General features: G+C 35.8%; 1 protein-coding gene across 1 annotated transcript in view; it reads left to right on the top strand.

Moving 5' to 3' along the window:
• CACNA2D2 (calcium voltage-gated channel auxiliary subunit alpha2delta 2) overlaps positions 1-16,451 on the top strand; it is a gene marked incomplete at both ends in the record, with an annotated part of 699,157 nt that overhangs the window by 57,688 nt on the left and 625,018 nt on the right. The gene's annotated exons all lie outside the window — the stretch shown is intronic.

Raw genomic sequence — 16,451 nt, forward strand, 5'->3', positions numbered from 1 at the left:
TTGCGTTTTGTTTGTATTGTGATTTGAAAGGACAAACCAACAGGGTTACTTCAATACTGTCAATAGATTAAGTCTTAATTGAATAACAGAGTTGGAAGGGATTTTGGAGGTCTTCTAGTCCAGCCCCCTTTACCATTTCAGGCAAATAGTTGTCCAGTTTCTTCTTTAAAATCTCTAGTGTTGGAGCACCCATAACGTCTGGAAGCAAATCGTTCAACGGATTGTTCTAACTGTCAGGAAATTTCTCCTTACTTCTAGGTTAGTTCTTTCCTTGATTAGTTTCCATTCATTGTTCTTGTTTGCCCTTCAGATGCTTTGAAGTATAGGTTGAGGCCCTCTTCTTTGTGGAATGCCCTTAGATATTGGGACATTGCTAGCATGTCACCCTTAGTCAACATACCCAATTGCAACTGTTCTTCAGATGCTTTAGGCTCCAGTCCCCTAATCAATTTTGTTGCTCTTGTCTGCATTCTTTCTAGAGTCTCAACATTTTTTTATATTGTGGTGAGCAAAATTAGATGCAATATTCCAAGTGTGGTCTTACCAGGGCATTATAAAGTGATACTAACACTTCACGTGATTTTGATTCTATCCCTTTGTTAATGCAGCCTAGGACTGTGTTGGCTTTTTTGGCAGCTGTAGCATACTATCCCAAAGGTGCTTTTTCAAGAAGCAACTGAACTTTCTTGTTTTTCTTTGAAGATGTTTTGCTTCTCATCCAAGAAGCTTCTTCAGCTCTGACTGGATGGAGGGGAATGGAAGGATTTATATTCCTTGCAGACAGCTGGTCATTTGCAGTCTTTTAGAAAGTCGCTGAGGACACTTGGAGATTTATTTCTGTTCCCAGGGTCACCTGGGCAAATGGGTGTGGAGCCTTCTCCAAACTGCTGAAAGGACTGTGTTGTAGACTGGAGATAGATGATGTTGTATCCCTCCCCCTCTGTTGAGAGAGAACTGTTCAGTTCTGACATAGATGGCCTCTTTGACCCCTCTTCCAAACCAGCAGTCTCTGTCCAAAATGTGGACTTTGCTGTTTTCAAAAGAGTGGCTTTGTCTTTTAAATGCAGATGGACTGCTGAATCTTGTCCTGATGGGTTTGCTCTCCTTTGTTGTGTTATGGCATTTAGACATTCAGCACAATATATATATTGTATGTGTATGTGTGTTTATGTGTACTGTACATGTATATAACATTAAGGACAAATTCAAACAGAAATATCAGTATTAGAAATTTTAGACTAATAATAGTCCCCAGCAAATCCCCAATAAGAATATATTTAACACAGTCAGAGATATGATACCTGTTCTATTGTTCTAGGACTCCATTTTTTCTCTTTGTTGTGATTTGGTCTTCTACATCCTGGTATTAAAAATAACACCACCACCAGAGGAGGTAAAGGTCTGAAACTTAACAGATCTCTTCCAGAGCAGCATTTGCAATTTTTGAGTTTAGTTTGTGTCTCTTATGTTTTATTGGTCTGTACGTGTGTATATGTGTGAGAGGGAAACAAACAAGCTCTTCTGAGAAAGTGAGCTGCCTCTATTTAATTCAAGTCTAATTAGACATTGAGGAAGCACCAAAGAACAATAATACTTCCTGCCCTTTTTCTGGGGAAAGCATTGTTTCTTAATTTTTCTCATTTTCTGTGCCTGCTGTGGATCGAGGCTGTGGTTAGTCATTAAAATTTCACAACTGTTTTGCTACAGAAGACCTAAAATTTATTGTCAGAAATAAGGCTCCAGAAAATATAATGTTGCTGAGTGCTTTCTATGACTGCTGGTACCAAGGATTTTTTTCCCTAATCTTGAATTATTTCCAGAAGCAGGAAATGTTGCTGATTATTTGGGAGTTGTCTGTGTTTCCAAGAAACATAAACAATGCTTGCCAACATTTTCTTCTGAACATGGTTTGTTGACTTATTTTTTGCAAGCCTCCAATTTTGATGGCAGCAAGAAAATTAGAGCAGATGTACTCAGTTCCAGCCTAGTTAAATCCAGTTCCATAGAAAGAGCATCTGTTAAAGACCTGTGGAGTCTATAGGGTGAAAGGCTATTTCATTGACACATAGTAAACCTTATTTATGCTGGCTGATTTTAGAAACTTGTATATATTGATCTTAGTAATATGAACATAATGTTCTGAATGGCTTCATAGTTAGATAGAAGTAGTTGAAATATATATCCAGTTGCAGAGGTACATATTTGAAAAGCAAAATGTTGATTCAATTATATAAATTGTTTTGAAGATTAAGATACTCCAAATTTTATAATTTTTCTGGATATTTTTTAAAAAAATACCAGATATGGATACTGTCAGAGAGTTTTGTAACACTAAGACATAACTTACGGTTTGCAGATTGCAAAAGCTAGGTCCTTGCCAACATTCTCTGCCCAAACTAAGCAAATGCATTATGGTCTAATGAAATACATGAAGCCAGGACAGCAACTGCATCACAAATATTATTATGTTACGTATTCTGTAACATAAATTACTTATTGTAAACAACACCTGCTGTCATGGGATTCAGAATAAATAATCAAAGATTGTGATATTAACACATTTCGTTGGAAAACTAAGCATATAGACTCTACCATTCTGAATGCTCTTTAAAGACAGTAACTCATAGTGATTTACAATCAAGTACAAAGTCATGTACCAAGAGGGAACTGAGGCACAAGTGATCCCAAAGCCAAAAAGGAGTTAATCAGTGATGTTATCAGGATAATCCTACCTCCCAAGTGTCAGTCTCATATTAAATTCCCGAGATTATTCTTTACCTGTCTTTTCAAACTAACTGAAATGATTTTCAGTATTCATTGAAATGGTAATTGAAAATAGATATTAAAATGGAACAGAAATTGTTCTTTTATTCCTTATTGTCACAACTTGCCTTTCACAAGTCATATGCCATATCTTGATTACAAGTCAAGGCCTTAGTGACAGTCTAGTGAAGGGACAGAATCCTTAATAAATAAAGGATTTGCTGATTCTGAATATTTGCTGTCTGCCTTCTACTCTGGATCCAAGAGAAATGGATCTAAACCAGAGGTTGCTCAACTTTGGTGGGCAGATTTGGAATGTTTAGCATATGCTACAAGAATTCCCATCAAATGGAGATGGCTCATCACAAAGTATCAGTTTACTGAAGGGCAAATAAGTAATATTTTCACCACCATTTCCATCAGCATTCTGCCATGCTCATTAATATATTTGGCTTTATTTCCTGGGCAGAAGGACCTATTTCCAAGAATTAGCCAAGTCTCCAGGATAGACGTGGAGGTACAGTGAGTGTCATCCAAGATACTGGGTGGCCTTCAGAGATGCCGCTTCACAGATTGCTGGGTTCAAGACCCTATTTGTTAAGTTGGGTTCTAGTGCTCATCTGAGATTGTTGCTATTGTGCCAGTTGCCCTGTTGTGAAGCAATATCCCCTGCCTGAGCTCCTTGACTCTGTGACTGGGTTGGTAGTAGAATTTTCTAGGCTTATCCTCTTTGGGGACTTTAACTTGTCTTCCCTGGGTGTGGGATCTGAAGCCACTATGATAGCCATGGTCTGTCCCAGGTCTTCCAGGGCCTTATGTGATCCAGGTTTTTTGGTAGACTAATGGGAGCATGATCTAAAATTGGGGAAGGTTTCTGTTTCTTCCCTGTCAGATCACTTTCTGATGGCCCTGCTGCTAGATTAGAATAGATTAAATTAGATTCATTGCTACATCTGTTACTATAACTAGGTAAATAACATAATTTGAATGACATGTAACAATCACGCTGAGGTAAATTAATCTTGGGTACCGTAGGAGATTGGAACGATACATAGTATTTGAGCAACATGCTAAACTAAGGTAAAATGAAGTGGGGACTTTGTAGTTTGGTGTAGAAAACTAGCCATTGTTGTAAGGGCCAAACCATGATGCTAAACCACTACATGTTTGGCTGCTTGAACATGGCAGCCATTGTGAACACAGCCATTGTGTTTTGTTGGCCTGCATTTAATATGTTATATATAAACCTAGTTACTAGGTCTCTAACTGGCCTAACTGGTTTCACTTAGCAGATATAATTGTAATATTGATTCAGCTCACTAAGCAATGTCTACCCTTATTTTAATAAAGCCATTTAGATCAGAAACCCGGAATGAAATAGACATACAGGTCATCTTTGACTTTCAGCAGTTCATTTAGTGACCATTCAAAGTTAGAACAGTATTGAAAAAAGTGACTGATGACTATTTTTCACACTTACAACTGTTGCAGCATCTCCATTGTCACATGATCAAAATTCAGAGACTTGGCAACTGACTCAGGATGGTTCCAGTGTCCTAGAATCATGAGATCACCTTTTGCGACTTTTTGACAAACAAAGTCAATGGGGAAGTCAGATTCACTTAACAACCGTGTTAATAACTTAATAACTACAGTGATTCATTTAATAATAGTGGCAAGAAAAATCATAAAGTGGGGCACAATTCACTTAACAAATGTCTCAATTTAGAAACAGAAATCTTGTGCTTAATTGTGGTCATAAGTTGGAGACTACTTGTACTTGATACCAGGGGAAATTCTTACAAATCATAATGATGTGCCAATGTGGATTCATCTCAATTTTGCTAACTAATTTCCTCTTCATACTTTCAGAATATTTTTAAGGTGATGCTTTAAATAGGAAAATAGTAAAATGGATGATGAATTTTGGAAATTTTAATTTTTGTCACTGAAATGAATATTAAACTTTTGTTCTAGACAGCTGAGAATCATGCATTAGCCCAATGACACTAGATGTCTGTAAAAATATTGATTAAAAACAGGATTATCATTTTTATACTATGAAGCTGCTTTCGGAGGTTGAAAACTAGCACTCAGTTTTTCAGTGATGATGATTCGGGACACTCTGTGAAATTTCTACTGTAGCAAAGTTTATCTAAAGTTAGATATAGCTTTTCTTGTGACCATGAATTATTGGTCAAAATTCTTAAGGAAGTATTTACATTTTTGAAAAAAAATATGTTACTTTCAGTTAGCATAGATTATATTTCTATTACAGAGAGATGCATTGATAGATAGTTGCTGGAGGGGGATGCTGAATATCTGATTGATACACAACAGATGATGTCCTTGTCCTTCTTTTTATTGTACCCAATCATACACACTCCTGGTTTGTTGTATTGATTTGCCTGGAGTGTCTTCCAGAAATAGCTTTCAGGTGTTCTCCCAATCAATCCCACCAATGACAGATTTGGACCAAGCCAAAAAATTACAGGATTGTACCTTATTGCTGTGATCAATTCATACAGTGAGCAAGTAACACTCTTCCTTGACAGTAGCACAAGCAAAGGGCAAGAGGATTCCTGTTTTCATTGAAACTTGGAGTAAATATGTTTGCATGCAGAAAGCTGGTATATCAGGGGAAAGGTCATCCACCCAGTGGTTTTCTGTTCCATTTTTCTCAGGTAGAAAAATGATGAACAAAATTATAGCGTATCACCTGTCAAGTAAAACGGGAAAAAGAAAACATTTATCAGCAACTATAAATAAGTTAACACGTGTTAGGAATTGAGAAGGAATATTTCATTTACTACTGTGGGAAAAAATGCAAAAGAACGCAGAGACATTATAACTTGTATATGTGTGTGGAGACAGGCAGCAGATTTGGATTGTCTAAAAAACGCAACAAATGGGATATAAGATTTCATTTATATAAAGAGCATTATTCATTGTCAGAATTGTTTGATTATCTTATTGGCCACTAATCTGCTCACAATAAATTTTCTCATGTTGTATGATTCTATAAGAAAGTTGCAGGCACTGAGCTAGTTAAATGACAGCATATATTTCACTGTAGGAGGTTGTAAATAGAAGCAATTTATTTTGGTGTAAACACTGACGGCTCAGCAGTTGAGACACCAGGCTTGTCAGCTGGAAAGCAAAACAGCCCAGGTTCAAGACCCAAGTGACAGGGTGGGCTCCTGTTACTCGCCCCAACTTCTGTCAACTAGCAGTTTGAAAGCATGCAAATGTGAGTAGATAAATAGGTACTACTTCAGTGGGAAGGTAACAGCACTCTGTGCTTTGCCGCACACTCAATGCTGCAGCGTGATGTCATGCTGGCTATATAAATGTGGAAACATCTTTGGACAGTGCTGGCTCAAATGGCTTAGAAATGGAAATGAACTCCCCCTAAAGTCAGCTATGACAAGAGGAGTAAATAACCTCAGGGACTCCTTTACCTTACTCTACTAAAACTTTCCCTTCCATATTTTAGTGCTGAAGTGGGATTTTCCTTTTTTGCTTACATTAGTCTTCTGCAATTTGGTGCTTCTGACTTTTGTGGTAAATGACAGCCTTCATTTGACCCAATATTCTCTATTTTGATAAGTAGATTCAGATGATTTTTCCATTTCCCTTTTCTATTTATGTTTCATGCTGAACAATTAAGAGATCCTAGTTATTACTTGTTTATTTGCCATTTCCTTCTTAAATAAAAGAAGAAAAGTGTCCATCATACATGGCATGGGACCAGGCTACTTGAGGGACCACCTGTTTCGCATAGTATCTGCTTGAATGATTTGATCTGGCAGGATTGGTGTATTCCGGGTTCCATTGATCAAATAATGCCACTTATTGGGACTCTGGAAGTTTACCTTCTGTGCTGCAGTACCTGCTGTCTGGAATGAGCTTCTCTCTAAAGTTTGAATGATACCCTATTGGTATTTCAAAGGGTTATAAAGACCTGTGTCAAAGATGAAACTTTGGCAGCTACGTGCCTCTGCGTTTCAACTTACCTTTAGAGTAAGGGCGTAACTTTCAAGTGGGTTAGATGGAGAAACAAAACTTTTAGGATTCCGCTGAAGATTGTGAGAACCTGAAACCTTTTCAAGGACACCATAACAGGTGTGGATTTGAAGTAGACGGTTCCCATAACAAAGTGAACTTGTATATATGGACTACATAAGACGATGGGCGTTTGACTGAGAAAATTATTTTTGAAGTCCATGAATTGGTGTTGGAACCTCAGAATTAGTTTTGCTTTGACATTACCATGCAGTGTATTCAATAAACAGTAAGATTTCGGAGATAGAATGAAGCTGGAGTTTTATTTGGATTCTTGAGCTGGATTTGACAACCTGGCTCTTTGCTCAGGCCTTTGGCAAGGATGACTGGTGCCCCTTTTTATTCCTTTGTGTTCCCCTCTGGATTTATTTTCTTTCTTATTGTTCTTTTGTCTTGCTGTTTTTGTATCTTTTTCCATTGTTCTTTGTTTTAAAACATTTTAACAATTGTGGACCAGAGTCACTGGGAGTTAGGTGGCATATAAATTTAATGAATTATTTATGTTGGTTGCAGAGTCAGCCAGATGTGAAAACGGGATTTGGCATTTTTATCCATTTATTGAATCTTTCCAAAGGACTTGGGATAGGCATATCTTGTTATTTGATGGCGTTAAAGACATTGTTGCAGAATATAAACTGTTCCAAGTAAAGCTGCCTTTTGCAATTGATTGATGGTGATTTTGTCAGTGCCAATGATATGAGCCATCGTGGCACAGTGGTTAGAATACAATACTGCAGGCTATTTCTGCTGATTGCCGGCTGCCTGCAGTTCAATTCTCACTGGCTCAAGGTTGATTCAACCTTCCATCATCGTGAGGTTGGTAAAATGTGGACCCAGATTGTTGGGGGCAATGTGCTGACTCTGTAAGCCACTTAGAGAGGGCTGTAAAGCACTGTGAAGCTGAATATAAGTCTAAGTGCTATTGCTATTGCTATTCGAATGGTATTGTTTTGAGAATCTATCCAAAACACCTATTATAATCAATACTATCTTTACTTTCTTTTGTCACAGTCATTCTATTTCTATCTGCAGGTCTTTGTGTTTTTTGATTTTTTTTGAAAAGTTTTATCATACATTTTATCTTTAACAATCCCCCCTACCCCTCCCCTATCCCTCCCTCCCTACCCCTCCCCCCCTCCCCTCCCCCCCCGACTTCCCAGAGCTAAGTACAAGGTATAAAAACCAAAAAAAACCCCCAGTCATAAACATCCATATGCTAAAAACCATAAACTCTGAGATCTATCTCTCTCTAGCTCATATAGGATAACTACAAACACTATTAATATAAGATATATAAAAAAAGAGAAAAGAGAAAAAAAAAGGGAGAAAAAAAAAGGAAGACTTATTCAAATGCTACATGAAACTTCTTAGTCCCATATTTGTTCTGGATATACTCAATCCATTTTCTCCACTCCATAACATAACGTTCTTGCGAGTGATCTTTCAAATAAGCCGAAATCTTTGCCATCGTGTTTTTTGATTTTATATTGTGGTTCATCACAGAGCCAGCCAAATGCTCAGACTGGATTTGGCATTTTTATCCACTTATAGAGAATCCTTCCCAAGGGCCTGGGATAGGCAGATGTTGATGCTTTATGGTGTTAATTGCTATTATGATTGTACTAAATTATGAAAAGCTGTTGGAAACTTTTCACTTTTTCTTCTTTGGTTTTTTTTTTCTTCTTCTTTCACTTAGGTTTCTACTCTCATCCACCTTAAGAAATGTCAGGAAAGCATATGCTCCAGTGTTTATTATGGTTGCCTAATGAATTAGAGTATATACATAATACATTAAAATATGCCCCTTCTTCAGTTCTCACAAGTTGGAAATGCATATCTTGTACTTTGTAACAGTTGCCAGAGAAAAGAAGATGTATAGATGCCAGCTTATGTAGCATTTAATAGATTTCTTCTGGCCAAAAATGCTGAGTTATTCTGGAATCAGGAGATAACAGTTTTAGCAATTTTGTGCCATTATCACAAAAAGTACAAGGTAGAGTAAATAGTAAATAGACAGTGCACTAAGTTTATTTTTACCTTAGTTTATTGAAAAAGATCGTATTGGATTCATTGGTAATACTCAAATATAAACCATAATTTTTAAACATCTCATTAAATGTCAATCACTTGATAACCTTTGTGATTTGGAAATCCAGCAGACATCTTGCATTTAACACCACATTGTTGTTTTTATATGTCAAGACTATTAATTCTACTATTGTAACTTATAACAAGTGATGTAGAAACATGTCCTTCTCTCTTTGAATTGCCTTCTCTTAGAGCAAATAATCTGAAAAACTGATATTGTGAGATCAAAAATAAATTTGTTCCACCTCCCCATACAAAACAACAACAACAACTAACAATTTAATTGGGTTAGAGATGGGCAAGAAATAAACATATCACTTTTAATATTTTCATTTTAGTCTATATCTCAAATAAAATAATTATAGAATCTTGCCACTTTATAAAAATAAAACATTTAATTGGAAATAAATGAACAACCCTGGTTCTAGTATTTTTATTTTCTTCTTAGCTTTTTTTAAAAATTGTCTTTTCTGAATGGTGTATAAATATGGTGTCAATGCTGTGACAATGGATGTCTACCCTCTGACAACTGAGATTCAGCAGCCATTTTACCTTTTCTTTTAATGTGCCTTTTCTGTTCTTTTAGAGTTCAGATGTAGAGGGGGGATGGGGTAAATGCTTGAGGGTTTAGCTAGCCATAACAATGCAGAAGTGTGGGAACTCAAGGACATTGTCTGATAAGCTTTTGGCAGGCTCGGAGAGAAGAGCCCTGTTTTGCTCTAATTGGGGAATGTGATTTATGACAGCTTTTGTGGGGTGGGAATTGCAACTTGTTACTTTGTATCTGCGGGGAGGGAATCTCAGTCTTGGGTTCAACTATGTAAAGTGCCAATACTTTGTTTCCTGAATAAAATGTTCTTTGAGGAAGAAATTCTTGCCTTGAAGTTCTTTTAATTGGTTTCATCTATCGGAACCATGACATGTGTTTTATTTCTGTGTGTTTATGGATGGTTGAGGTAAAAAGGAAACAAAAAGTTCAGAACACATGTTCTCCAGCAACCAATTCCCAGATAAAGACATGAGCAAAATGAATAAAAATTAATGCCAATTGATGAAAAAATGAGTTAGCCATCCATTTAAGGAATATCAATGCCATATTTGTACTGAATTAATTAAATATCTAGTTATGCGTATACCAAAAGATATAACTCTAACTAACATATAATATAAATAAAATCTACATATATAGATTTTATTTATATTATAAGTCATCTTCTTCCAAGATTAATTTATAACTGGAATTCCAGTTTATATATTTTGAAAATATTTTCAGAAAATAAGTTTTTGGGTTAGACGGTTTCTTTGATTCTGAGAATATCTTTACAGAAAACACAATTACCAGTTAATGAGGGAGAATTCAGTTTTCTAAATCTGGAGCTATATCATCAAGCTTATCTATGGTCAAATATTAAATACTGGAAGACAGTATTAATTTTCCAATTTTGGAAACATGTTTAGTGTGTGCATGTATATGTGTGTGTGCCTGGGGGTGGAGTTAAGAGAGGAATCAGCCTGGAATCATTACGTTCTCACAAGCGGTCCAAATCCAGTTCCTCTTCAATTTTGTTAACTCTTTCTAATGCCAATTTAGTGCTGACTGTTAGTGGACTAGATGTATAGGCATGAGTTATAAATCACCTTAACTGGAACTTAATATGTAGTCCTGATTCTTTGTACCTGACAGATGTCACCCAAAGGCAATATTTAAAGTTACACCATTTGTTAACAACATTGTTTGGAGCAGCAGCATTTTTAACTTCTCAGATACCTGAGGTACTAGAATAACTTATTAAATCTTTTAACACTAAATAGCCCCTACTATTCGTTTTTATAGATATTTGTTATCAATAAATCAGTTTGATATGCACACTCTAAGACATGAGTAGAATAAAGAATTAAGAGTTTCCTATATTGTCTAGATGACAGGGGAGTGTTTTAAATTCTATAGCAAGTGTGTTAATGTCAAATTACTCCTTATACAACAAATAATATTTAGAATTTAGTGGATTTCATTATGTTTGTATAGAAAAGGACTGTCAAAAACAACACTTGGTTGGAAGTATAATAAGGATAATACTTCTTTACAGCATCTTTCTACAGTGTCCTAAACTTACCATGTTTTGGAAAAAGAAGTCGATTATGTAAATGTGATTGTGTGACAAAAACTAACTTTTCAGAGAATAATATTCTTTTGAACTATATACCTAGAAAATGCTGTAGTAGTGCTGGTAAAATAGATTACTTGACAATCAAACAACATCAATGGATTATTTGTGTCTTTACTATGACTTAAAGACTGATAATGGAGCTCTGAAAAGATAAATGTATGCCTCCATTTATTCAATGGACTGAAAACCTGTTTGCACTTGCCAGTTAACAGCCTGTAGAGGTAGATTTTGTATAGGCAAGTATAATGAAATATGGGACTCATTTATACAGAATACAGTATGATAGTCATATAATTGTATTAGAAATTTATGCATTTAATAATATTTGCATTAGATAAGTATATGTTGCGTTATATATTATATACATACAATTTTATATATACTTATACATGTATTATAATATGTTTTTCTTGTATTATTTCACTTTTATGTGTTTTTTCATCTTCACTTTGACAACGTATGTATCTCCATCATTATCATCTTTGTGTTTTGATCATTTTCCTTTCTCTTTTTTGTTATTAATTAAAAGCAATTAAAATAAATAAAGATCTCCATGAATGAAGACAGAGATATTAGGTTAATTTCTAAATTGTTTGAGCTCTATTGATAAATCCCAAATAGTTAATTTATTATTTAATACAATAGCAATAACATTTAGGCTTATATACTGCCCCTCAGTGCTTTACAACACCCTCTGGGTGGTTTACAATGTCAGCATTATTTGCATATTGCCCCAACGTTCTGGACCCTCATTTTACCTACCTCAGAATGATGGAAGGCTGAGTCAATGTTGAGTCCTGCCAGGATCGAACTCCAGGCTGTGGGCAGAGTTTGCCTGCAATAATGCACTTTAACCACTGTGCCACCAGGCTCTGGTTTAAAATTTTATTTAAAATTTTAGACCAATACCACTCTCTGAAGTAGTATAGAAACACTGTGTTCCTAAACTATTATGTTTCCAAGTTCATACAACATCAACTGCCTACTATAACCGCTTAAGTATGTCAGAGAACAATTGATGTAACTTTCACCCTATAGTCTGTTTCCGTTTGTGACAAGTATGCTTCATTATGGAGCATACTTACCATTTTTTAAATACAGAGAAATGAAAGTGGGGCAGGAAATTGAAGAAATTCACATGCCTGAAATGGCTTGCTCCATATTGCTTCATACTGCTTCAATTTTTTCTCCTTCAATACAATTCACATTGGGAGCTACAATAACTCCACAATGTAGTACCTCAAGCATCTCTTCAAAAGAATGAATTTTAACACTTAATCCAGTTTTTTAAAAGCCAACATATTGTGCCATGAGTCAAACTTCCTTTTTTAACAACATGAATATATTATTATTTAATGCATATTTAATTGTGTTGTACTTTATTTGGTTCTTTTCCTTGGAATTTGCTGTGGGAATAGATGTAGTTTGAGATGAAGATCTCTATGAAAATGTAGCTTAGGAATCAGAATAAATAAAAAAAAACCTCCAGTGTGATTATGACTTATCTTTTCTTCCCATAGATCTGAATGCTAATTGAAAGAAATTGGCCTTTATTTTTCTTGGCAAAGTTCATTATTTCAAGTGTAAAAGACTGTTACACTGCACTGTTTCTGGCATCGGAAGATTTATTAGTCAAATCAATTGTTTTGTACTTTATTATGTATTTCTTAATGAGAATATGTTGAGGATTTACCATGTGTCAGGTTTAGAAGTTTGGGACACCTGGAGTGCTAGGCATCTCTTGACAACTTATAACATAGGAAGCACTATATGTGAAAGTTTCTGTAGTAAGAAAGGAAAGAAAAACGATATTTCAAGATACATCTGGTGTTCTATATTATTAACATGAAACATTTTTATCTATTATCTTTTGGTGAATTTCCAAGAATCCTACATGGATGAAGATGAACCTGACATGGTGTAACACTGCACTCGGTGAAATGGTTGGTGGTCTGAGAGCTGTGCTCCAGAGTAAGAATTTATGTTAGAATTTATTTACAGAATATACTAACTCTGGCTTATTTTTTTTGAAGTAAATAAAAGAAGAGCAAATGAATGTTCATTTTGACTGGTTCCCCCCCCTCTTTTTTTCTAATTCCTTTTCAGAATGCATACACTACACAAAATAGTATGCAATACAATCTCTCTACAGAGCAGTGTGGTAGTATTGTGTATTGTGTTTTATGGCACCAGATCATAAAAAAAATATTGGAACTAAAATCACTAAGAGAATGTCTTTATATAATTTCTGAAGCAGGCAAGTTTTAAATATTCCCTACCATTTAGTGTTCACTCTTATAAAGCTGAAATGGTATAAGAAAAAGCAACCAGAATAATAATAATAATAATGTTTGTGTGTCAGAAAATGTTAAAGCGTATGTGGGAGGGCACTTCAAAATTTGCACACAATTTGGAGAAGATGGACTGAGATAATCCCCCCCTATCACTCAGAATGGTAGAAATAAAGGAATTTTCAGTGAAATTGATTAGAAATATAATCAGGACAGAGTTGTTTTTCCACACATAATCAAATTATATCTTATTTGAAAGAAGGAGATGATGTTGATATCTTAAACAGCTTTAAAAAGGATTACATAAATCCATGGAGGAGCAGACAATCAGTGATAACTTGCTAAGTAGAATTTCTGCATTCAAAAGGAATATGATATTTAATATCATTATTCAGTGGTAACAGGATGTACAGATATTTTGATTCAACTCAGCAGGACATGTATGTATGCCCTTTTCTTTCTTTTCATAACTTATCTTATCTCTAGCAAAAAAAATAGGCCAATGTGTTCTTACTGGACAGTCTGTCCACATGTACATCCTGAGTGGTCTCCCATTTCTTTTAAGGTATTGGGATATGGGCACCTGCACTTTGTATATGCCTCCCTCTGGAATTCTGTCTATCCCTATGCCAGTTGGCTTTCAATATGCTATTAAAAACACCATCCATCCATGCCCATCCATCATCTACCAATAATATTCATGTAGGACTAAAACTCAGTCTCCTGGTTTCCTGTCTTATACCTTAACCACTAGACCAAACTGCCTGTACAGCGTGTCTGTCTGTCTGTCTCTCTCTCTCTCTCTCTCTCTCTCTGTGTGTGTGTGTGTGTGTGTGTGTGTGTGTGTAAAGGTTATTGGCTATCCAACTCCAGTGGACTTTGGCCAGTGTATAAAATGAGGAAAAACATAAAAACAGTTAACACATTGAGTCAAAGAGACAGCCCACACTAAAATAATGTAATAGAAAGGAAAAACAGCAGAACAAATTAGAGGCCATTGAACCAATAATAAACATCAGCATTTATCATCTATGATTTTTTAAAGATTTCAGCTTACAATTATATAATAAGCAATGTATGATTTTCTATTGATGAATGTTGTAAACTGTTGAAAGTTTCTCTATTGCAGCAAAGATAAAGACTATAACACATAGTTATGTACATGTACAGTTCTCACATTTTGATTAAGATTCCACTCTTATTCTTCCCCAATTATTAATGAATTTAAAGACTTATATGGCCATTCATCTTAAGAAATGTAGCTTTATGTAGCTCACAACAACATTGGATAATTTGTCAGGAACAAGTCTTCTAAACTAATCTTACCCCTCATTTTAAAAACCAAATAAATTTCTTTGAAAAGCTGGGGAATGCTTAATAGATTGTGGGGTATAATATCTTGATTTCTTCAGCATAGTATTTAAATATGTGATGATATTCTGATTAACAGAGTACTTAAATGAGAACAGGATAGCATAACAATCAAATAGATGCATAGATAGCTGAAGAATTGATGAGCTCTCATTGAGTACAGTTCAGCTCCTTATCAAACTGAAGAGAGATTATCAGTGGATGATGTAAGAGTACTGTGTTCTATCTCCTCTACTCTTCAGTAATTTTATTACTGAATAATAGAATATTGGATAGAGATATGGAATAAATTATTATCAAATTTCAGGTGACATTAGATTAGGTGGAGTAATCAATACCCCAGAAGATAAAAATAATATTCAAATCTATAGTTGATTCAAAATGCAGCAACTCATGTGTTGATACCTTAAATTTGCCAGTCTTATTTATTGGTATTGTAATGCCTACATTGGTTGCCAATAGACTACTTTGGCTGTAATTTCAAATACTGATTTAATTTATGAAGTCCTATATGGATTGGTTCCTGAAGTCCTGCTTTCTCCATTCAATATATGCTCCCCATAGCAGCTATTAATGAATGGTCAAGATGCTTGGGTCCTATTGGTAACCCCTATACCAGACATGTCAAACACAAGGCCCGGGGGCCGGATCCGGCCCGTGAAGTGGTTTCATGTGGCCCGCGAAGCCATCCTGGAAACAGTGAGGGAACGGCCCCCACTGCCTTGGCCCAGAGACCCTCCTTCTGCCAGAGACCCTCAGATCTGTCCCACTCCTGCCCAGGCCCCCATAGGCACCCTTGATGAGAACGATGTAGAGCTGGCCACGCCCACCCAGTAGGCCATACGCACTCTAGCCATGCCCACCCAGTAGGCCACGCCCACCCTGGCCATACCCACCCGGGCCCCTGAAGGCAACCACAACGCTGATGTGGCCCTCAATGAAATTGAGTTTGACACCCCTGCCCTATACTATGGAATAATCTCCCCCTCAAGTCCAGATTAGTGCCCATCCTGATGGCCTTTCAGAAATTGATGTAAATGTTTGGGGAGCAATGGATGAGTGGAGATAATATAGTTTTGTGACATTACTTTGGATTTGTGTCGTAGTTTGTTTTTTAGTTCTATGATACCACTCTTCAAATACCTAAAATGTTGCTCCACAGAAGAGGCCCAATACAGAGCAGAAAATTATGGACTGAAGTTACAGAAGTGCACATTCCAACTGAATGTTAGAAAAAAAAATCCTAAGACTAGTTTGGCAGGGGATCAATTTCCGAAAGAAGTGATGTTCTCCTATCTTATTTGATTCCTTGTTTAGGGAATGGGTTTGATTAATGGGCTGAGTGGCTACAGCTTTTAATACCAGCCTTTTTTCTGACTATATTGTACTAGAAATATATATGGTAACTGAAATATATGATAGGATGTTTCCTTATGGTATTAATAAGTTTGTGGTGGGTGTGGGTGATAAATTGTAATTCCCTCCTGTGCTATCTAAGTTAATTTACCTTTATGATGAACAGAGTGGAAAAAATTAAAATTGATTGATCTTGTTGTTTTAAATTGAATTTCCACAGATATCATGGGAAGTTATTTTCCAGTATTTCTTCAGAGGATTGCAGTTATAATTTGCCCTATTTTGTATAAGATACCTTTAAGCTGTTTAATATAGAATAACTAATTTTATTTATAGATTACAGTTTCAA

This window comes from Vipera ursinii (assembly GCF_947247035.1).
Source record: "Vipera ursinii genome assembly, chromosome: 2".
In the NCBI taxonomy this organism is placed as follows: Eukaryota; Metazoa; Chordata; class Lepidosauria; order Squamata; family Viperidae; genus Vipera; species Vipera ursinii.